General features: G+C 39.2%; 1 pseudogene; it reads right to left on the bottom strand.

Moving 5' to 3' along the window:
• Positions 1-357: 357 nt before the first annotated feature.
• LOC139454035 (probable methyltransferase-like protein 24) lies at positions 358-25,941 on the bottom strand (annotated as a pseudogene).
• Between the last annotated feature and the right edge of the window lie 79 nt (positions 25,942-26,020).

Here is a 26,020-nt window from a genome sequence, read left to right as displayed (position 1 = left end):
CTCTGATTATGAATGAGCTAGCGCTTATTTGCACCACAGCAGCATACCCTACCGTGAACGTCTACAATATAAAACTGACACGGGGGCACGCCAGATACCTATGATCGTGGGTTCGAATACCGGCTCGCCCCTCGTTTCTAGGTTTGGCAGCACCGTGATATAACTGGAATACTGTTGAAAGCTGCTTTAAACTCAACTCACTCACTCACTCACTGAAACTGACCTGAGGCGAATTGATGGATCAGGTGGTCAGGCTCGGGGACTTGATTCATCGCATAAATAGTTAAATGCATATAATTAATATATAAAGATGTAACAGAAGAAATACTATTTTATTTTCTTAATAAATGTACCATCTACCACAATAAATGTATTGACGACAAATAATATTATCATATAATGGGTAGGTTTCTCGGCAGGATAAAGCCAACGGATAAAAATGATATCCGTTGGGGTCATATGCGGATAGAGATACAAATATCAAAGGTCAAGTAAGGACTACTTTCAGTGTCTATAAACAAACATGGCGTCGCCCTTGTCATTCGGCAATCGAGTCAGAATTAATCATCGGGAATCTGGATAAACTACAGAGATAATTGCTAACATTATCAAAAGAACAGTCTCAAAAACTTAAAATCAGGGTCTAACTGTGACGTAGCTAAGGCATTTTATAAGTTTTGGCAACTTTGGAGATATAAATTTCGAAACAATTTTGCGAGGGCACTGGGCCTAGCCAAGCGGGATCAGTAGCCATATCTGTGCTTGTAGACCTCTGCGGCTTGAAACCTTCTCCACAAATTAAAATAGTTGGATTTGGCCGAAATATGTTTGAATTGTTACCTTGTTTCGTTTTGTTGCTGTGTGTACATCTGATTGCACTTCTTAACGTTATGACAGGACAGGCCGACTGTCAACAACGTCTTAACGTGGCCGTGACGTCTCATAGACTAGGGTTAGAGTAGCTTCCCTTTGACAAAGAGCAGTTACCCTAGCGGACAGACCGATGGATTGCCGTGAAATGCGAGTAAAAACAATTGTTGTTTTGCATATATGTTGCTTCGCCACTGTATAAGAAACAGATTTCAGTTGGAACTATATTGGCTTCTGTCACTGTCCGACTGACACACCACTTACCCTGTGACGTAATAAATATTAATGCGCGCATTCAAGAAAACTCGCAACGTTTAGGTAATGTTTGTGAGAGAGGGAAAGCGATTTTCAAGCACAGAATTAAAAATGACATTATATGATAAAGAGGTTATCACGTTTGTGTGTTTGGGGGATGGTAAATATCCTGTATTAGGAATAAACACTATGTATTTAGCTCCCCAAGGCTCGCTAAATACAATGTTTATTCCTAATGCAGGATATTTACCATCCCCAAACACACTCGCGTGATAACCTCTATTTATACACTATGTAGATAATACTATTAAATGACACCACACCAATTATATAATTACGACCCCACTTTCCTCATCGTCTGCACCATGGCGATCTCCTGACAACTGGTTCTCATCATGCCGAATTTTGATTTATATTGACAGGATCCTAGGTTTTTGTGTGTCAAAAAAATACGGAAACCAATTTCATGTAATTGTCTCAGTGTCCTCAAGTATCCAACATACACTTCAGCCGGAGGCTCGTAAATGTATCCAGTTTTTATGATCCAGCTGTGGAGCTCCAGATCCAGGGTGGTGACGTCATCCAGGAAGCCGCTCGCAATGGCTTCTGGGAGAACTTTCCATTCCCAGTGTTCGATGTCCATCTTTAAGACATCAACACGTCGCTGAAAGAAATACAAAACATGCACACATATGCATACATTATGGATATAAGCGATGTTCAAAGAAACAATATAGATACTAAGGATTGGATTAATCAATATAGAAACTTGCTTTTATGTCCCGACATTCGAAGTCAGTTCCACTATGATCCCACGCTACCAGATAGTGACGCTCAGAATTATCCAAATCGACAATTTACAAAGAATACTTACAAATATTTGACTCTCCAATATCTAGGGATGAGATTCTAGATAGCATAAGCAATGTTAAATTTAACAAGGCAGTCATATAGATCATACTATCCCTGATTTGTTTAAGTATTCAGCAGATTTATTCCTACCATATCTGGATCTAGTATTTAACACAATTTCTGAAACTTGACACTTTCCAGCATCCTGGTCGATTGACATCAATTGCTTTCCAAATACACAAACAAGGTGATATAAATAATGCAAACAACTACAGAGGTATTGCTCTCCTTAGAATATTCAGCGAAATATTTACCTCCAGTATAAACAAAAGATTAGTTTTCTGGGCTGATACTTTGGATGAATTTAGCGAGACACAAGCAGGCTTTAGAGAAGGTTACAGAACTATCGATACCATCTTTATACTGCAAACTATTGAAGACATATATACAGACAAACGGTGGAAAATTGTATACCCTTTTTGAAGTTATGGGGTCTCCTTAGTACTCAGAGTGTAAGTTGTACCATGAGTAAACGTTTATGTAATATATATGAGAATGTAACGGTATGTGTCCATCTTAACTCAGAAACTGTCAACAGCCAACACTGGAGTAAGACAAGGTTGAATTTTAAGTCCCTCTATTTTCTCTTTCCCCATGAACGGACCAGGCACTCAGACTCAAAACAACTGTACAAACGGGATTCATTTACACCCGGATATCGTACAATTATTTTTGCTATTGTTTGCGGACGACACTATTTTGCACTCCAATAAAAAAAGATCTGCAGAATCAAATTCATGAATTAGAAAGCTATTGCGAAGAATGTAAGTTAACTGTAAATAGAGATAAGACAAAAATAATTGTTTTCAAGAATGGTTGAACGCTCTCACGTAATGAAGAAATCCCAGAAACAATACGTTTTACAAATACACAGGTGTATACCATCTTTCCAGGATCCTGCATGTTAACACGCAGCTGTTCAAACAAAAAAGGTTTTAATAGCTATATTTAGGAAGGAAGAATATATGGAGAATATCTTCCTTATGTGAATCACTTCTAAATGCCTTTCAAAGACCTATATTTAGGAATATGAATATTCTTTTCCCCAGGTATCTTAAGATAAATCAGATGCTTTACGGGTCAGAGATTTTGGGGCTAAATCATTTGAAGAAATAGAAAAAATACTCTTATATGCCTGAAAGAAATATATCGATGTAAAGGTTAATACACCAAGTGGTATGGTCTGTGGAGAATGTGGTAGGTTCCCAATGCCTATATTCATTCACATATAATGGTTGAAATTACTAAATATACCATCACATAGATTCCCTAAGAAATGGTATTATATGATGCTACTTTAGGATAACCATGAATACAGAAAGTGGGTAACTTGTGTAATTATTGTACAGCAATGGCTCTGGGTATGTTAGGTGTGGACAACACGTAAATTGACCAGCTGAATGTAGGAAATCTTTAACACCGAGGTTAAAACATGTAAACTTGCAGAAATAGAGTCACCATGTGGCTTTATCAAGCAAATGTCTCTATCATAAAATTCGGAAACCAGACTTTACAAGGAATATTACTTATGTGGGATCAACGTAAAGAAATTTTGTGTTGCTTCAGCGAGATTCCTAAGTTCATCGCACGATCATTTTTTTTAAACTGAACGACACACACATTGTTTGATAGGCATTACTTAGAAGTAGACGGATACAATATTAAACGCGTGTTGACCAAAGTAGAGACAATTATGGATAACAGGTTCTATATTTACTGTAAAATGTCTCAACTTTGGACGACAAACTTTTAATATTTTCTTTAATTTGAAGTTTACACGATGTATGGCTTTTCCACTGGAAGAGACGCCGGTCACAAAACCGCGAAACTGACGTTGATGAGGGTATGTACGACACAAATGACGTTATATCATAACAAAACTCACATACTCATCAGAATGTATTGTATTATGAACCAATGATCTCTGACCTCCTCACGACGGCAATGAAAGTCTTGACAAACGTTGATTGAAATGGACGCTTTCAATTATGACAAGCTGTATCACTGTAAATGTGGTTGTATTTAAGTTAATAAGAATATTTTGTAGGTCAAAAAACACATTTTATTCTCTGAAAGGAAGAACCGTAAAAATGTATTTTCTAAATACAACAAAACTGACAAAATATATTTTGATAATAGTTAGAGTTACTTCCCCTACTCCTCTCTCACCGCCAATCCCTCAGAATATCAACAAACTTAGGTCCCTTACCATACACAAGGGACAGCAAAAACATTAACACCGTTAAATTTGCAGTTTTAAGAAGAGAGTTGTCTCACCTTTGCGTGGCCAAGCTCCTGTTTGATTGTTGCCAATGTACGCATCTCCCATCCCGTCTTGTTGGGTGGGATATGAACATTAACATCCGACAATCCTATGTTATGGAAATATACTTGCTCACTCCGCTTGTAGCTCTTTTGATTCATGCTGAAATGTGAACCAGTGAAACTGTGACACACAAAGCAGTCGTACTGACGTCATGCTGGAAATCGAGCCAACCGATCGTGATTTTTCGCAAGCTGACATTGAAAATAGCACGAAGAAACAAAACAGTTACATACCTCGGATCAAATGAATGAACTTCGCACCCGTACTGCCTCGCAATCTCGTCGTCAAAAGTAAAGTCATTGTTTATCCTGAAAGATAACAAACACATCATATACTATCAATAGTTGACGTGGCTCTATCTTGAAAATCAACACCTCTATTAAAAGTGAATCAAGTGAAATACTGGGATCCAGTGAAACGTGCCCCTCTGTCTATTCCGCTCTAATTGTCATTGAAGAACCTGAACTACAGTCTCACGTTCCTTTTACTGTAATGCTGTAGCTCTAAATAAAGCAAGTCTAGGTTCATTTTAAAGGAAGTTGCTTGTTTCTATCAACATTATATATTTTCAGAGACTAAGAATTAGTATAAACCTGAACCTGCCTGACAAGTTGGATTTACTGAGAGGGGAAATTTTGACACGTCAAGATTTATTCCTGTCATTTCTGATAGAGAAAATGGATTTTAGGGTGTTGCAGTTGGTTGTGGATTGGGATTTAACGTCGTCAAGAACAGTGTAATGATATGTACTTATAGAGTTAAGTTAAGGATCACATGAGGATTGGAAAAACTCATTAGATAGCGACCACATTCAGCTGTGCCTGCCAGGAATTATTCCAAGTTGCATGTAACCAATATGTTTGCAAAAAGCATGCTGCCATAAACTTGTCACACACGCATAAACGTGTCAAGTAAAGGGCTGACCAATAAGTGAGATCAGGGGGTTTTCCAACATAAAATTAGTAAAGGGGGCGATATAAAAAACAGTGTAGTTTGGTCAAGAACAACCGTCTGGCCACTCTCAGAGAAATTATTTATTACCCGGAAACATTCACAGAGTAGGAAATGTGAGGTGTTTACCCGACAGAGTAAACCAGACACGTGCTGGTGGACTGTATAGTAATGTGAAGAGTTTACCCGACAGAGTTGACTAGACACTTGCTGGAGGGGCTGTATAGTAATGTGAAGTGTTTACCCGACAGAGTAGACTAGACACTTGCTGGATGACTGTATGGTAATAGGAAGTGTTTACCCGACAGAGTAGACTAGACACTTGTAGGAGGGACTGTATAGTAATGTGAAGTGTTTACCCGACAGAGTAGACTAGACACTTGCTGGAGGGGCTGTATAGTAATGTGAAGTGTTTACTCGACAGAGTAGACTAGACACTTGTAGGAGGTACTGTATAGTAATGTGAAGTGTTTACCCGATAGAGTAGACTAGACACTTGCTGGTGGGACTGTATAGTAAATGTGAAATATTTACCCGACAGAGTAGACCAGACACTTGCTGGAGGTACTGTATAATAATGTGAAGTGTTTACCCGACAGAGTAGACTAGACACTTGCTGGAGGGACTGTATGGTAATGTGAAATGTTTACCTGACAGAGTAGACTAGACACTTGCTTGAGGGTTGCATAGTAATGTGAAGTGTTTACCCGACAGAGTAGACTAGACACTTGCTGGAGGGTTGTATAGTAAATGTGAAGTGTTTACCCGACAGAGTAGACAAGACACTTGTTGGAGGGACTGTATTGCCGATCGTTGCACACTTCCCATCCACCGTCACTCAGGTGACCCAGGCGGTTGATGTTTTTACACAACACACCAACATTGTCCACAAACCTGCAGTAAAGATAAAATAAAATAGGTTAGGGACGGACAATTTGGGATTCTGGTGGGGATGGGGTGGGGTGTGATGGTGTACCTGGGATTTGTACCGCAATAATTAAATTCTTGAAAAAATAATGATGCTTCAGACTGTTGAAAAGTTACAAAGTGTTTTAATTAAAAGTCATTCAGGCTCATAGTTTTGAAATAAAAAGATATCTGTTTTTCTAGCTGTAGCTGGAAAATATCAACCACCCCCTGTGAAACAGATAGGTGAGAGAAGAGGGTTACCTGTGATACTGACAGGACAGATAGGTTACGTGTAATGCAGACATGTGAGATAGCGGGGTTACCTGTGATATAGACATGTGAGAGAGGAGGGTTACCTGTGATGTAGACACGTGAGAGAGGAGGGTTACCTTAATATAGACAAGTGAGAGAGGAGGGTTACCTGTGATATAGACATGTGAGAGAGGAGGGTTACCTGTGATGTAGACAGGTGAGAGAGGAGGGTTACCTGTGATGTAGACAGGTGAGAGAGGAGGGTTACCTGTGATGTAGACAAGTGAGAGAGGAGGATTACCTGTGATATAGACAAGTGAGAGAGGAGGGTTACCTGTAATATAGACAGGTGAGAGAGGAGGGTTACCTGTAATATAGACAGGTGAGAGAGGAGGGTTACCTGTGATGTAGACAGGTGAGAGAGGAGGGTTACCTGTAATATAGACAGGTGAGAGAGGAGGGTTACCTGTGATGTAGACAAGTGAGAGAGGAGGGTTACCTGTAATATAGACAGGTGAGAGAGGAGGGTTACCTGTGATGTAGACAAGTGAGAGAGGAGGGTTACCTGTAATATAGACAGGTGAGAGAGGAGGGTTACCTGTGATGTAGACAGGTGATAGAGGAGGGGTACCTGTGATGTAGACAGGTGAGAGATAAAGGATACAGTCAAATGGCGGGGAATATTTACCCGTGATAAAGACACGTTATTTGTTTGTGTGTTAAATCCTTTAGAATGGCATCCGGTGGTATTTCGATAAGTCCATCGTTGTTTATAAATCCGTTCAAGCAGTCTTGTTCAAGAAATATCTTGTTTTGTTCTCGCTGAAGAGAAAAGAAATAAACTTTAAAAACACAAATAATCCTTGCATATGTAAAGCGTAATATTGTTAGTGAATTGTTTATAAAATTTACCACTTTAAATCTCAATGTACGACTGTACAGAAATGTGTTGTTGACAAAGTAAATGTATACACCCATGTTTGACGGTGATATATTTGATACCGGTAACATAGGGTATTTCATGCACCACACAATGCGTATCTCACAAAGGATTGAGTGTGAGAGTGAGTATGGTTTTACGCGGCTTTTAGCAATGTTCCAGCAATATTACGGCGGGGGACACCAAAAATGGGCTTCACACATTGTACCCACGTCGGGAATCGAACCTGGGTCTTCGACGTGACGAGGGAACGCTTTAACCACAAGGCTACCCGACCGCTGCGACAACGGATTGTGTTATGCATCTTAATTTGTCAGTGTTTCGGTGATAATGTTAACCTTTTAACGTCTTGATAACGTTTTTGGTCAAGTCCAATTTTCAAGTTACTTTCTTTTCTTGACAGTTTACATAGTTTGAGTGTGGACCCATTTGTCAAATCACATCACGCTGATCTACTGATCTATGTTAGTAAGGTATATAGCGTGGCGAAAAAATCTAAACATAGTTAAGAATCAATAATGCCAACTTCAAGCTATAGTTTTTGTTTGTTTGTTGTTGAACGTCACACTCTTCCAAGACTCAAGCTATATGTCTATAACGTTTACTGCTTTAAAGCGCTGACAAACGAACCCACGACCATATGATCCTCCCACGACAAGCATGGGTTGCTGAAGACCTATTCTACCCCGGATCTTCACGGGTCAAGGAACATAATTAGGGTTGGGACCTACGACAATGTGATCCTGCCACGTTTAAGGGAAAACCCGCACATCGATCCCAGCGCTACGGACAACATTTCCCAAAGAATACATATTGAATAAAAATAACTTACCCCAACCCATTCTTATCTCTTTCTCAGCTCCAGCAGCCCATATTCAACACCATATCAGCTCGTGGAGTTCAGATATTTCAAGGTGTCTTCATACTCAACGGTTCTTTGAAAAAATTATTTTTATTTAACCTTATACATAACTATATTTCGGGAACTATATGTTAGCCTAGTGTTGTGATACTTGTCTTACCTGATAGGTGAGGGTATTTCCAGCAGGGGGCAGGCCTTGAACAATCTTTCCAACTTTTTCGTCCCATGTTTGATTTGACTGACGGGAGAATGCAGACTTTTTCCAGACAACAACGGCAAGAAAGGTTCCAATTAGAAGAAAAACAACCATCCAACTTCTATGTCTAAAATGGAAAAGAAAATTTGTTTCTTTTGCTATTGTTAAAGCAGCATTTAACAAAACACAATTATATGACAGTGACCTGTAAATCGAGTCTGGACCAAACAATGCAGTGATTGATATAGCGACACATACATACATACATACATACATACATACATACATACATACATACATACATACATACATACATACATACATACATACATACATACATACATACATACATACATACATGCGACGGATGGACGGACAGATATATCAAGCAGTACAAAACACTTACACGCAAGCAGTCACACACTAAGACACACCCACACCAACACCAGCGGTACGCCACAGACACACACAGAGACACACACACAAACCTCCCAACACTAGCAGGAAGCCAAACTCACATACAGACACTGGAATACACAAACATGCACACATAAGCATGCATACACGGACCCTGCTCCCCCCCCCCCCTTCAGACACACACACACACACACACACACACACACACACACACACACACACACACACACACACACACACACACACACACACTCCGACACACAAACGCCAAAACTAGCAGTACGACACACACAGACGCACACACACACACACACGAAAGGTGGCTTTCAGTTTGAAATCAGCCATCCATGTTCTTGCAAGGTGTGTTAAGGGGGAACAACTCAGGAAGTTTCACCGCAAACACGAAAACGTCGTTTTTTCCGTATATGGTCATTGGACGAAAAAACGACTAAAGATTCATTAAAATTGATTAATTGGTTAGCGTCTAGAAAGTGTCCGGAAAAGCGTCGAGTTTTTCAAGCGTAAAATGGACGGAAAAACGATGCTTTTTGCTCCGCCTTGTACAACTGTTAACGGCCAATCAGGTGGCGCTGGTCCCCCGACGCACGTGATGCCCAAGGCTTCCTTTCGGAAGCATTAGGTTTCGTATTTCTGGCATGCTTTGCTCTAGTATCTGTCGCGCGCAGCGAGATTTGCTGATTAGTCAGTTTTAGGATATGTAACATATGCATGTTAATGGAATTCAGACACGCGCCAAGAATTCAAACCAAACCATGTTACAAAGTTTATTGAGATAACATATCCCTCCGCTATGCACAGTTACCTGTATCAGATAATGGGTTGTGTTTCATTTGGTTATAACAGTAACTAATTTTGTAATGTGAGATTTACACGATACACGGCTTTTCTATAGGACGAGCGGTGGGTCACGTGAGGTTTTTCACGTGACTGTATTCTTGAAATTACGTAAGCACTGACTACTTCCACATTCCTGAGGAAAAAACCCGGAATTCCCTTATACGAATTCATACAGAAGCGTTGTTTCTCATCATTTAGACCGTATTAGCACACTTTGGGATAAGTCATAGAGTTTGCTTGCATGCCCGTTCAAGGATACCCTCACTACAACCCATCCTAGATATAAAAAAAAACAACCCAAAAATCCAAACTATCGTCGTGACAATCTACAGCAATCTATGAATTTACCTTAGCATCTATTTGACACATCTTTACAATCACCTTTCAATGATCGGCCAATTGATCAGTGATGACAAGGCTTGAAATCGCCACAGGTTGATTAACAACTTCGGAAATATCTCCCGTCACGTTTATCGTGTCGGCCATTTTGACGTCTTGTACTTGATGTAAATATAATGTATTACGACGCTCTGTCATTGTGGTTGACTTACTGAGGTAGTTCTTAACAGACCTTCTCATCTAATGAGCATATAAAACAGATGTTCCTCGCTTTTGGGGGAACTATTTTATTCCGGAATGGCCTATTAAAGCTAATACTCAAGGCCATTGCGTGTGTATGATCTGTTATTATATGTGTTTAACAAATACGGTTTTGGGCGTTAATAAACTACACTGACGCAAGTACATTCTTATCAATTGGATAATTGAATATGCTTTATTTTACATATTACATAACATCACTACACAAAATTTGGACAGTTGCAGTAACACACTACGGTGATCGCATTAAACACCACTTTGAACAGTATTTCAGTTATATCACGGTGTATCAGACTGATGTTGGATAATAATCCGAAGTGGTTCAGGCCATCTAACGGGTGTTCGCGAAAAGGTGAGCGTATTCTGCCACACAAGTGGCACCCATCACAAACACATGCAAGGACACGTCAATTGTTCACCTGGACAAAGCACGGAAACACACAACGATGCCCGTCCTCACTATTACCGAGCATGTAAATTATATTATCTGTCAAAAACATGGACGAGTATAAACAATATGTTCCTACAGGTAATTATGGAATACCTTAAGGGACATACTCGCAATCTCGCATTCTCGCCATCTCGACCTTTGGAAACGAGCTAAATATGCCAGTAAAACACGAGAATGCGTAATTTTGATACATAGCACTTTTTGTCAAAAATCGACAACGCGAGAATGCGACCTTTGGACATGATGAAAAATCTCGCAATCTCGCAATCTCGACTTGTCAAATTAGGTCACAAAAACACAAAATCGCGAGAACGCGAGAATGCGACATTTTATTTTCTCGCGATCTCGCGTTCTTGTTTTTTAGACGCTGTCTGTGCGCATGCGTAATATCATAAGGTCAAGGCGCATGTGCACTCTAGTAGTTATGCACAGTGGTCATGCTTCTTTCATTCTCCAAGTAGCATTTAGAAAATGTATGACTTGAGCGTGAAAATGTTATGTAATTTACATACACAAAGTCCCATGTAGAGTAGAGTAGATTCCTCTTCCTTTTTTCTATGTACTTAAAATTAAAACCCTCAGCATGCTAAATATAATTTAACAAAAGAAATTGTGTACATGAATGTTCATGGATAGTGAAAACATTAAAGTGTCCGGAGGCTTGAAACAAAATATCACTGTCAGTGAGAGAGTAAATATTGCCACATCAGCCGTATTGCAGCTATTCGCGTCAGTTACAGAAATAATCACATTATTATTCATTAAAACAAAATTCTCAAAGACCAATTTGTAGCATTTGGCTAAAATGAGATTGTCCGATGTTTTTACACGACACCATGGTCGTTACTTTAGGCCATACAAAAGTAATTAGTAGATTTTCATCCTTTCCGACCTTACTACAAAACATCCCGCCTTACATTATTCTATTGCCTCAAAGTTCCTAGAAATAGAAATATCGCTAATATGTGTGTTCCTACTCCGTGCACGTAGCCCTATTGAACACGCATGATGCATGTGAATCGCATCCTTCGACAGCAATTGTACACAGATGCCTTAAATAGTTCGATTAGAAAACAATAAGTGAGTGAGTTTGGCTTAACACCGCTTTGAACAGTATTTATATTTCAGTTAAACCCTGGCTTGTCAGCTTGAAATGGGACGAAACCCACCATCATAGGTTTCTGGTACGCACAAAGGACGCAGCTCTACGTACACAGCCTCAGACGACTGAGCCACTAGTTGACTGAATAGGTAATTGGCAGAAAAACGCTAGAACGCGAGATCGCGACATTGGTCAAGTTTCGCAATCTCGCGTTCTCGCGTATAAGCAAGTGATACAAAAGCACAAGATCGCGAGATAGCGACATTGGTCAAGTGTCACAATCTCGCGTTCTCGTGTATAACTGTATAAGCAATTGACACAAAAGCACGAAAACGCGAGATCGCGACATTGGCCAAGTGTCGCAATCTCGCGTTCTCGCGTTTTTGAAAAGAGTTGCATATGACTGAAAAGGCAATTGACAGAAAAGCACGAGAACGCGAGATAGCAGCATTGGTCAGGTGTCGAGATCTCGCACTCTCGCGTTTATTACGGTTTGAATCGAAACATGCAGCGCTTGCCAATCAGAATTCGCATATATACACACAATGACATGTTATAATAAACATTCTTCATTTGCACTGGTAGTTACACTGATTAATTAATTGAATTGATTGTCTCTGAATAGTTTTTGTGTACTCCAACCCTGCATTGAAGCCTGCAGCAAAGTCGGTGAAGAACATGTTCCCTTCAAACAAACATAGTTATATATTTTGATCAATGAAACATCTTCGTGTGCATAAATGGAATCCCAAATGTCTACTTCGTTTGCAGAATTCGTTCAAGATAATAATATTCTCTGTCAATGCGTTCAACATGTACATACATTTCATACATGATGTATTGACATGGTCCCAGCTGGAGTTCTTAGAGCTTACTGTTTCGTCATAACTTCATCTATTCATCAACAGCTTCAAATGGGTGATCATTGATCCATGAATATATTTTTCACGCTATTGTAAACTTTTTCAGGAATTTGTTTCGTTGGCAAATCGAAATTGGTTATTCACCAGCATTCTCAAGCATTGATGTTTCATATTTCTATACAGGAGTATTGATTGATCACAACATCTGGTGTCACATGACACCAAATAATAAGTGTATGTCTGATGTAAATAATATTTTATTAAGGAAACAGAATTAGTTACCCGACCAGACTAAATGTTTATATTTCCCTTTAAAATAATACGTTTCAAACGAACAAAAATGTTAAACAAACACACGTTTGTGTTTACCGTTATGCTTGCCCATGTAGCCGTCGTATACGTGTAAAATATATAAATGTTGTGTACAGCCATGTGTGGAACTGAAAACAATATTGAAATAAGGAACGTGTTCATGAGGCGAGACATTTCAAAACAGTTTACAATTATAAGGTGTTGAAGATCTTCTTTGGTTGACAGCAAAATACAGTTTTTACACATGCACGTACCTTAGCTACATCATAAATTATATATATGTATGTATGTATGTATGTATATATATAGATATAGATATAGATATAGATAGATAGATAGATATATAGATATATAGATAGATAGATAGATAGATAGATAGATAGATAGATAGATATATATATATATATCCTACACCACGAGATCTGACTTGGTTGTGGCTCAGGGAAATTTGACAGAAAATCGCTACATGAATGAAATTCTTCAACCTCACCTTCTTCCAATCATTGACAATCTAGTCATATGCAACTATTTTCAAAAACGACGAGAACGCGAGATTGCGACACTTGACCAATGTCGCGATCTCGCGTTCTCGTGCTTTGTGTCAATTGCCTACACAGTATGCAACTTTTTTCAAAAACGCGAGAACGCGAGATTGCGACACTTGACCAATGTCAGGATCTCGCGTTCTCGTGTTTTCGTGTCAATTGCCTATACAATTCATTGTAAATATTTTGAAAAACACGAGAACGCGAGAACGCGACACTTGACCAATGTCGCTATCTCGCGATCTCGCGTTCTCGTGCTTTCATGCTTTTGTGTCAATTGCCTATACAGTCACTGTATGTGCAACTATTTTCAAAAACGCGAGAACGCGAGATTGCGACACTTGAGCAATGTCGCGATCTCGCGATCTCGCGTTCTCATGCTTTCGTGTCAATTGCCTACACAGTTATAAATAACTATGTTTGAAAACGCGAGTTCGAGACACTTGACCAATGTCGCGATATCACGATCTCACGATCTCGCGATCTCGCGATCTCGCATTCTCGTACTTTTGTGTCAATTGCCCATACAGTTATGTGAAACTATTTTCAAAGACGCGAAATAGCGCGATTGCGACACCTGACCAATGTCGTGATCTCGCTATCTCGCCATCTCGCGTTCTCGTGCTTTTGTTTCAATTGCCTATACAGTCATATGCAACTATTTTCTTGACCAATGTCGCGTTCTCGCGATTTGCGGCCAATTACCTATACAGTTATTTGGTGGCTCAGTCGTCTAAGGCGTCGCAATTCGCTGTGTAGAGTTGCGTTTCTTGGGCGTGCCAGAAACCTATGATGGTGGGTTTCGTCCCATTTTAAGCTGACAAGCCAGGGTATAACTGAAATATAAATACTGTTCAAAGCGGTGTTAAGCCAAACTCACTCACGTACATGTAGATGGATTAGCATATGAACTATAATTCTCCTTAGGTAGAACATAAAGATCCACGATGTTCGACCTGGTAGAAGTGTGTTATCAAACCGCACAGCATTGGTCTCTGATTGACTGTGGCGTCAAAACAAACTCATTCATGTACTTGATCTGAATGTTCATCTTAATTGTTATGTATAGTCATGGAGCCGTGATCCAGAGAACAGGGTGTCATTAGATAAAAATGAAGTAATAATAGGATTACCAGAAAACGAGGTATAACACCCAAGCCAATAAGCTTCGCTCGGGAACACCAGAGTAAGTCAGTACAAGATTGAAAACTGCCCCATAAGTATGTATGACAGGCTAGTCGGGTATTGCTACTTGTATATGTAAAAACAAAGTTATTAAAATGAATAGCAAAACTGATGAAAGTCACCAATAAACGTGTATAAGTGTTATATCGTCACTGCAAAAATAATGAGTGTTTGTCTTTAGTATTCACATTCAAATACGTGATATCTGTATAAGCGATATTATCTACGTTCCACCGATGAGTAAGCGTTAGACTTACTATCTCGTAGTATAAATGTTGCAAGAAATTGTATTTCTGAAGACATCACGATACAGTTTTTACGATGCATCACGTCTGCACTAGCGCTTGATAACAGTCTTGTGTTTGGGTGTTTCAGTAGTTTAAATTGCTGCTCTTGATATTGTTGATTAAACTTTGATACTATGAACAATATAAGGTTATATAAGAATATGACTTTAGAACGGTAACATGCGTTAATGTATATCTGATATATATATAGGATGACATAAATAGAACAATGAGTAGTACGTCCAGATTAGTGTATAGACAACATCTAATAATTTAATTCAACAACTCTCCTTTTAAGTCTTTTTTCCTGACTTAAAAGTAAATGAAAGAACACAATCGTCCGGAATACAATGTATAATTCTGGTGCACTTCCATGTGACTATATAGCATACAATAAGCTTTCGGGTCCCGTTTGGATTTTTTGGGTGGCAGCTTAGATATCCATAAAATAGGTTCATCTCGGAATCTCCCATATCTCCTTTTCAATTTAAATGGAGTTACTTGTTTCTTTCAAAACTATACAGTTTTAGAGACTAAGCATTAGTCTGAATAGACATCACCAGTTTGGAATTTGACACTGCTTAAGTGTCATGTACAAATGAGGAAGTGGAATCCCGTCAATTAGGCGGACGAACCTAATAAACAATAAATAAATAAAATAAGCAATATCGGAAAAATGTATATGCATATAATATCTGGTAATATACACCAAGATCACCTTCTACAAAAATAAGTTTTAAAAGCCGGTTGATATTCGTTTGCGTATTTGACGATTACATAACTTTCGAAAGTATAAATCCTTATCCTATCATCAGACGTTCCTGAGCCTTGCGCTTTCCTTATTATTTTGACTAAAATTATTACCGTTATCATTGTATTAGTTAAGGGGAATCGCGTGCCGATCAAGTACGTGCCATAAATTAAAGCGACATTGTACGATTCCGAACTTTTCACGAGACTGTGTTTATGAATCATTGTCAAATAGTAGTGACATAGTGGGAAAAATACGCGAAATCGCGCATTCACAGAACGGAAAATTTGGACAAGGCATTAAGCAATCCGCATGCGCAGAACGATTGATTTCAGTACTTCCGCTAAGCGCTTCGAGTACAGCGTCAAACTCGGGACTGTAATCTAACACGCGAGAACTCACCAATGAAATCTGAGAAGTGGGAATACCGGTAGACGCTGTTGCTTGATTGACAATGTCAATCAAGAAAGGGAGGAGCTTGATGGTATCGTTCTCTCCCAGTAAATTCCGATGTCAAATAACGACGTTATTTGGACGGAAAAAATGATGGTTTGAAAGCGTCCAAATAACGTCGTTTTTCCGTCCAATGACCATATACGAAAAAAACCGACGTTTTCGTGTTTGCAGTGTTTGTTCTGCCTTGATTGATCAGAGTTCCGGTTATCAGGTTGTTAAAGCTGAACTTTTGAAGGCTTATTGATTGGTTCCTGAAGCAAACAGGCAAAAGTGTAGGTCAGTTTAAAAAAAGGATGGTTCTACTTTTGTTGAATTTGCTAGGGAGAAGGAAACAGTTTGATAGGTAATACACCAAAGGAGGTCAATGGTGATTTTGATAGTTTGAGGAAGTTAGTTTTGTGGAGAATCAGAAGCAGTGTGTGTGTCAACGGACATTCAGATACATCTTGACGAGCAGAATTAAGTGTATCAGTTACACAAGGCTGCTAATTCGGCTTTTCGCCTATTCACTAACATAGTTTTAGTTTTAGGATTAGCTTTTAGCAGTTAGGGTTTACAGGCAGGAGTTTGCAGGCTTACAAATCAGGAAAGGATAGTTCATCGCCTCCTAGATCCAGTTCTCACAAGTTTGGTTCTGAGTTTGTTGACAAAATGTCAAGTCCTACTCCAGTTGGTTCTGAAGATACATCTGGATTTTCGTCAGAGTCTACTTGTAGATATTGACGCAAGCAAGGGCATATCACATCATTTGCTTCCAAGACAGTCATTCTTCCCCGATTGCTCTTTGAAATGTCAGGTCATAGCCTTTTCTATAGTTCGGCTAATGAGGAGTTAGCTGTTGTAGTCCCTTCATCAAAGTCTGTTGTTGTGGAGTACTTACCTTTTGTTAGTAAAGGTTTCGTGTCAGCTAAATGTGACAGTTTCAATGTTAAGCGTTTTTAGGGATAATGGTGCACTTCAAACTCTTGGTTGGTATTTTGCCACTTTCTGAGAAGTCATCAGCGAACTCTGAGGTTTAATTAGAAGGTTTATATGGTTTTACCAGTACACCTCTCCATTTTGTGAATTTGAAGACAGATTTTGTGTCTGGGTTGGTCAAGGTGGGGGTTCTGGATAGGGAGCAGTTAGTTAAATTACAAGGGGAAGGCCATTTTGGATGGTATTCGTCACTTTCTGAGGAGTCATCATCGACCCTTGGTCAAGGTGGGGATTGTAGAAACTCTACTCGTTAAAGGTGTCGACTTGATTTGGCAGGGGGGGATGTTTGGCTGATCCTGTTGTTTGTTTTGAGACTAGCACTCCGGAAAGTACTGAACATCTTGAAAAGGAAATTCCAGGTATTTTGTTACCTTTGTGAAATGTTACTCGTGCTAAGGGTAATCAAAGTTCTTCTGAGAATGATTCCACTTATGACTTGGCAGGCACTTTTATGGGTCATTCTCTTTCCTTGTCTAAAACATCGTAGGAGAACATCCAGCTCTGGATATGGAGCAGTTAGTTAAGCTGCAGGAGGAAGACCCAGAACGTAAAGGTCTTGCCGGCAGGGCATTCTCTTTAGAGGAGTTGATAAGGTTCCAGTTTGCTATTAGTTCAACAATTGCGTTGTGATGAGGAAATGGAGGCTGCCAGATGTATATCGACAACAAATGTATTACAAAATTAACTAGGTTTAGAAATCAATACAAATTACTGCACAGCAATTACAATGTCAGTACACAAGCGGTAGTTTTCGGTGGCAGTATCAAATGTGAGAGCAGTGGAAATGACAATGACAAGGGTGAGTGAGTGAGTATGGTTTTACGCCGCTTTTAGCAATATTCCAGCAATATCACGGCGGGGGACACCAGAAATGGGCTTCGAACATTGTACACATGTTGACAATGACAAGAATAATAATCAGCTCGTCACAACAGTCTTTAAGCTTCCGAGAAAGTCCTTGGCTGAACACAAGGGTTCACAAGATAGCTGGTCTTGACATCCATCCATGCTGTTCAGGAAGTTTACAGATAGTTTGAGCATCTAAATATAATAATTTCCTCACCACTGCTTACATTAAATAGTATTACATTCCTGACCCTAATCACTGTTCAAATGCAATGCAATGACCTAATACTGAATCTCAACAGAAAGAATGTAATACAATGTTTAACAAATAATTACTCTGTGTAAAAGTTTGAACATACAGAGAACTTTCTTTGCTGATACAAGTACAAAAACTGCTAAATACCTTAAAAAATAATAGACATTATACCTCTTAATTATGAAAATCTGTTATCAAAATGCAAATCATTTTTGCAGTCAGAGCTCAACTAACTCGCGAGAATGCATAAAAAGAGATGTTGTCTTTGCCTTTGATACGCTTGATGTCTAAATCAAAGACAGACTCCAGCTCATAAGACGTTGGTTTCTGTTTTTCATTTTATGAAGAAAGATTAGTGGATTTTGATCAGTGATCAGGATGATCAAATCATGATGCATCTTCCTGCAAAAGGACAGCTCAAACACCAATGTTACTAGCATCTACTGCATCTACTGCATCCAAGTTTTGTGCTTGGAGAACAGGAGAATTCATGAGAATGGCTTTAGTTTTCACAAAAGCAGCCTGACAATTGCTGGCCAAAACAAATTTCACCATTTTGCGCAGCAAAATAGTGAGAGGGGTTACCACATGTGAGAAAGTTTTACCAAATTTACGGTAGTAACCAGCCATACCAAGAAACCGTGTAAGATCTTATTGTTTTGTGGAACTTCCACCTTTGCTTGTACAGGCTGTACCTGACCTTGGCCTGTGACAAGACCTTTAAAGTATACATGTGTCAGTGCAAATTCACATGTCACTAATTTTACAGTCAACTTGACTTCAGTGAGTCTCTCGAAGAAGGCACGGGTTCTCTTCGGGTGTCGTCCCACTCCGTGGAATGATTAAAGACATCATCAACGTACACCATACGTAGCTACCATCAGGCTTCGACACAAGGTGAACTAGTGACGATGACTTTTTTCAATAATGTCATTGTCCAGCATGTATTGAAGCTTCTTCTTCAGAGCTTCAAGCTTGATTGGATTCATCCGGTAAGGATGTTGTTTCACAGGGATCGGCAAAAACACTAAGACTTTATTGACACTGAAATGTCTCTCTTCAGACTTTTTGTCATAATGTGAAAGATAGTGACGTGCCCTTCATCAGTATGGAAATGAATAAGACTTCATTTTTGTGTAGTTAATATGCGAATTTGTAACCTGGTGACGTACATATTGTGAAGTAAAGAAGCATAGTATCGATCGAGATGTACAGGGCCAGGATCAGATCGTTCTGTCCCCGGAGGAGAACCCTGCATATCAAGCGCGTCAATGTCACATACTCGCAGTACATATAAGGATCGGATATGCCACGGAGATGCTTTTTGTTTTCATTTCTACTGACGATTCAGGCACCAGCTTCATTTATCAACATTCTGGAAAATGAATTAGATTTCACTAATTTAATACCAGCAGAAACCATTTTTCAAGCTGTTTTTTACGTGAAGTCATCACGTCATCCTTTGTGTCAACGACGGGGCACTTTTCCGTGCACCAGGTTTATGTTGGTTCTGGGGACACTATATGCCAGCCGCTGTTGTATCAGATTTGCTATTTTGCTCTTGCAATATAGAAGCTAACCCTGGCACACCTGCTCTCGAGGATGTTCAAAACACTGTCCTCGAAGAGATTCGCGCAGTAACATTTGAGCTTCGAACTGTCAAAACAGAGTCAAATTAGTTCAGTCACGTTCAGACACTATCAGCCAAGTGTGGACAGATTGAAAGTCAACTAGCCACTATTTAGTCGGACTAGAACACTCCCCAACAGACACACAGTATGATATATGATGAGATAGATGCTCTGACGGAAAAGGTCGACAGGATACAGAATAAGATGTCAGACATCGAAGATGAACTCGATAGGCTTGACGCGTTCAGCCGTAGAGACAATGTTATTTTCTATGGAGTGCATGAAACGCCAGAAGAAACACCCTTATTATCTAAAGAAACGATCATATTTCTTCTAGAACGTGGAAGACATCTGACGTTATCCGTGCTCACGGCCTAGGAATCCATCGTGACAATCCGAGTAAACCATGACCCTTAATAGTGAAACATCGGGAGTCTGATGATAAAGTGGCGACTTTAAAAGCCAGGCCTGAAGGTCGGTTTTGGCGTCTCCGACGATCTCACCTTTCGCCAACGTGAGCGCCTAAAGGAACTCCAGAGAAGAGGATTACAGGGTATTTCAAGCAAGATAAACTGATAACAGTATGAAACCAACATGAGACGGAACAGGCAGCACATTAAAGACGAGACCATTGACCTCCAGGCATCCGTTCGCAAGTGCCAGTCTTCGATTTTTTTCTTACGAATTACCAAACAGTTTGTTACCTGGATATGTGTTTTTTCATCTGCCATCAAAATATCTAAATATGGTCGATGTCATGGTGGAGTTTGTGTCTGTATTTAGCTGGCTATCGATGGTTTTTGCACAGTTATACAAACTAATTTGGATAACGATGTTTGTATCAAAATAGTAAGTTAAGATCGTCTGTTGTTAGATATTATAGTGTTACAAGGGAACCTATCTTAATAGAACGTTTAGAGCAGTGATTGTATGAAAACCCTAGCATTGTTGCAGACTGTCACATTCAGTTATGTGTGGAGTTTAACGCCCGAGTTTGTTGTAGAAATCAGCCCCCTATTTCTGTGCACAGTGAATCGATCAGAGATATTTTTCTAGATCAGCCCGTACCTATCAGTTACATATATTCATGTGATAGTTGTGTAAATAGATTTGGAAATTTACTTTTAAAATTTTGTTATTTAGATTGTATACACTCAGTGATCGTGTTGCCGGAGATGGTGGCGGTTCTTTAACTTATATCTCTGAGCAAGGACGTTTTTGTTTGTTTGTTTGCTGTTTAACGCCGCACCCACCAATATTCCAACTATATGACGGCGGTCTGTAAATAATCGAGTCTGGACCAGACTATCCAGTGACTTACATCATGAACATCGCTCCACGCAATTGGGATCGATGACATGCATCAACCAAGTCAGCGAGCCTGACCACCCAGGTTGTTTAAAATATTGGCTTAAAATTTTAGAAATGCACGAAGATATATCTGCCAGTTTTCGTTGAAAAATACAAACCGGATTTTTTAGTTACGCTCCGGGAACGAAACGATTAAGGACGGACGGACGTGGCGTCGACTATATCCCACGCATTATATGCCGGCGGGGGGGGGGGGGGGGATAAAAAACCGAATAGTTAGTTTCGTGGAAAATACCAAAACGTCAAAATTGTTGTGCTAATTGTGTAAATGAATAGATTCTTTGATGGTGCATAAGTAAATAAACAGTTTATTTGTTAGAAAAATACAAATGAAATGGGCTGATCGAGCGATCGAAACATGTGATGACGCACACACACACACACACACACACACAAACAAACACACACACACACACACACACACACACACACACACACACGCACGCACGCACGCACACACACACACACACACACACACACACGCACACAAGGATTTCCCCCATTGTTTGACCAACACGGTCCACACGGTTCACACATATCACTAAGTAGTTTAACAGTTAATTAACATTAACCAATAACAGATAGGAAAGAAAACATTCGTTTATATTTTAAGATATAGCAAAGTAAAATAACAAAGTGATATTTTGTTCATATCTGAACATTTTGTTTGCGTAATTGTACTTGATGTTAATAGTACATAAATCACCTGGGCCCACTTGCACAAAGTCATCTTAGCGCTAAGGTCGCTTTGTGCAAGCGGGCCCTGGTATCCTTCTGCGTGTGTACTCTACTTTACTATGGTAATATTTAACCATTTGCAAACAATGTTCATTACCTGGCTTAAAATTACAAACCACATTTGAAACACCCTTTCGTCCACTGTTATTATGTATGTTCTTGGAATAAGACAGGATAGATCAGATACGATAACATTTATTGCAGAATACATTCCACTACGGAACAGAAGCAATATATAAATGACAAAACATTATGTTGCTTGTAGCTATATTTTGATTGACATATGTAATTTGCAGAAGTTTTGTGCATCACATTCGAAATTTCTTCCCACGCCAAGGCTGCAGTTACTTGTGTGATGGTGGTTTCATGCATACAATCGACAAGATAGAGGCAGGAGAGGGTTATTGTACTGAACACAAAGATGACTCTCGATATAATTATTCACAAAATCCAAACCTTTGACCTCATTTTCTCTCAGAAAGCATTCCAAAACGTTAATATAAAGCGCAAACAGAAAAGGAGACAAATTATCACCTTGGCGAACTCCGGCATTACATATGAAAAAAGATGTTATGACATTATCATACATGACACAGGACATAATATTCTGATACATGTTGTAAATTAACCTAAAACATTTCCAACTTATGTAACTTTGAATCATTTTTAGCCATAACCCAGATCTCCATACTGTGCGAACGCTTTTCTAAATTCCATGAAAGCACAAAATAACTTATCAGATGATTGATAGATATTGATAAGGGACTTAAATTCCCAATTTAAGTAAGTAACTACGATACTCTACCTATCTACACGAACTATTAAAAAATGGGCCTAAGGTCATGGAGGCTAAAGATATAATACCATCATAAATAATTCATGTGGTCATTATTGCTTCATTTTAGCAAAAAACACAAAACGATGAGCAACAAACATTCACCAGCAGAGTAGGAGGTATGTAAATAAATATATATCTGCCGATATGCTGGCGCCCAATTGACCAATCAGAGAGCAGAAGTACTGACCCTACATGAGCCCGTATACCGTAAGTAAAAATCTAAGATGGTTGATACTGACCTGATATGAGACCGTATACTGTCAGTAACAGCCATCTTGGATTTTCCAACACCTACCTCATACATTTCACATGACATTTCTAGTACAGAAATTCGTCATTCGACATTGTTTTGTGTCTTAATACCATTAATTGTGATGTGCAAAGACATTTATTTTCAAAGAAACCACGTTCGTGACTTTATTAATAAAAAGTATAGAAAAAAAAGCTTACAACTGAGGTAACTGATTTACAAATAGCAATGTCATAGAACATAATATAGGATGACGTCACAAATAAGAAACGTGACGCCAATGACGTCACATAGCAAAAGAATAGATAGCAGCAGGTCGTAAGGGGAAGTGAGACTGCTATCAAGTTACAGTTGCCCTCACATTTCAGATAACATGCTGGCATTTTTATGAAAATGCTATCCATTTTACCTATAATATATTTGTTTAAACCTTCACATTTAGTGTATTCCATTATTAACGTTTATGTTTACATGAAAGCGTTGTATCGGAAACATATGTACTGGTCCTGTCGTTTATACCGTTTCATGTGCGATAAAGACACCAAATTAAGTAAACTTTTCGGTATAATAAATTAGTTATGGTTTCTTTAGTTGCCGTATACGTCTCGCCCAATATTTTTCTGCTAACCTAACATGACACCGTATACGGCAACTCAAGACACCATAACTAATATTATCAAGTTACAGTGGCCCACTCATTTCCGATAACATGCGGACGGTTTAATGATAATCCTAACCATAGTAGCTATAAAGATATCTGAACCAAAATAAGGTTTTAGTGTTATCAAATTTTTACTTCATATTTCAGGTGAGCTACAGAGCCAGTTTACTGTGATTTAGTAATATACAGTAGTAACGGTGATCTTGGATCAAGTAGATCTAGAAAGATTAGTGTTATCGGTACATAGCTTGTGCATACGGCTCACACCCAAACCATTAAACCAGTGACTCATTGCGTCAGTGAGGTTATCAACACATGTTTAACGCTTATTCACGCTTGGTGTGGCAGATGGAAATTGAAGACATAACTTAAGTTGCTACATGTCCCTTCCGATCATATGTCAAAAGCCATTTAACTTTTTTTATGAAATAATTTCAACTCATAGAGTCTACGTTAATTTAGAGGCTTGCTTTACAGATCAACAGATCACCATTTTTTCGTGTGTGTTTTTCAACACTGGTGGATAGGTTATGTGTGCATGTCTGCGTATATCCTTTGATATCCTTTTGTGAAAACACATGTACTGATTGATTAACAGAGGAATACCACACATACAATAGCACATTTTGTTACAAGAGGTTGGGCTTTATTCGCTGTAACAAATAACTAACTTCATGTGGTTAGTTAATCGGCCATTTCCATATACATATCCATATGTATACATGACGTTATGGAGTATACCATTGTGGTTATATCACACCAGGGAGCCCAGCCCATGTGTGAAACCAATATGGCTGGATATACATGTAGCTAAACGTGGTAGGAACCAGATTACTCAAACAAGCATGACGTTTTCTTTTTGCACGATCTACAGTCTTTTACAATCAGTATATATAAAAATCTATCTCTTTTTGCATGCAAATGGCCACAGGCCGACAGTTAGTCTACCCACACTCCTACAGCTGTAGGAGCGAGGGTTTTTACTGGAGTGATCGACTTGGATTTATTCATTGCACAGCATTCCTGTACACGTGTACAAGAAAAGATGAAAACTGAAAAAAACCTTATGAACAATGAATGAAAATATATGTACAGAAAACTACGGTTATAACGAACGGTTATTAAGTCCCGACCATTTGTTGTATAAATGTCGTATATATGCTTATAACGAACTACGGTTATTACGAACTAAAATTAGTGGTCCCTTCGAGTTCGTTATAACCGTAGTTTACTGTATTTGATAATACATGTGTACATGGATATACGTAATGTGAAAATGATAATACATGTCTATAACAGTATTTGGGGACCCGGGTGGCCCAGTCGTCTCAGGCGCCGCGATTCGCTGTGCAGAGTTCGTCCATAGGGCACGCCAGAAACCTATGATTATGGGTTCAAATCCTGGTTCGCCCCGATTATGTGCCTAGGTTTGTCAGCACCATACCCGTGCTCGTGGGTTTCACTGAAGTGTTTAACGTCTGAGACCTGCATCACTTCGGGCTTTCCTCCCACATTAAGTTGACAACTGTTATGCTGTTATGGTACTGTTAAAGATGTGGCAGGATATTACCTGATTTTGATGGTATCTCTACATTTTGACTAGGAGTATGTGCACACGCGCACGCACGCACACACACACACACGCACGCACACACACACACACACACACACACACACACAAAACGCAGTATTTTCACAGTTGAGCACGGAGTTCTTGAATATCTTTATCAATACGATTATCAAATCAATGTTGATTAAACATTTAAGGTGTTAAGGTTCTCCAAAAGATTTTCATGGTTTAAATAGGTTAGAGCTCTCGGTCCCTGGTGTCTAATCGTTGAAATGGTTAGTTTAGGTCCGAAGTGCTTAACATTAATTGTACCTACCTGGCAAAGGCCATGTTCTCCCGGCGTGAAGGAGCGAGCTGACACAACCGAGTTAAGTCGCTCCAAGCAATCGTATGCATAGCTAAGATGCTGTGCGTTAACCTGACGTGTCACAGCCCGACAAGGAATGAGATGGGTGGTCAAGTCCAGTGGTCCCCGACAGATGACGGCTGTTCGGGCTAACATGTTCGATAGCGGACTGACACATAAACTGAATGATATAGATTTAATATGATGTTAAAGAATTTGTGGAAATTTGCAATTT

Source organism: Haliotis cracherodii, unplaced genomic scaffold (assembly GCF_022045235.1).
Source record: "Haliotis cracherodii isolate W230 unplaced genomic scaffold, xgHalCrac1.p SCAF_10, whole genome shotgun sequence".
NCBI classification, from domain to species: domain Eukaryota; kingdom Metazoa; phylum Mollusca; class Gastropoda; order Lepetellida; family Haliotidae; genus Haliotis; species Haliotis cracherodii.
This window is presented reverse-complemented; position numbering and strand designations above follow the sequence as displayed.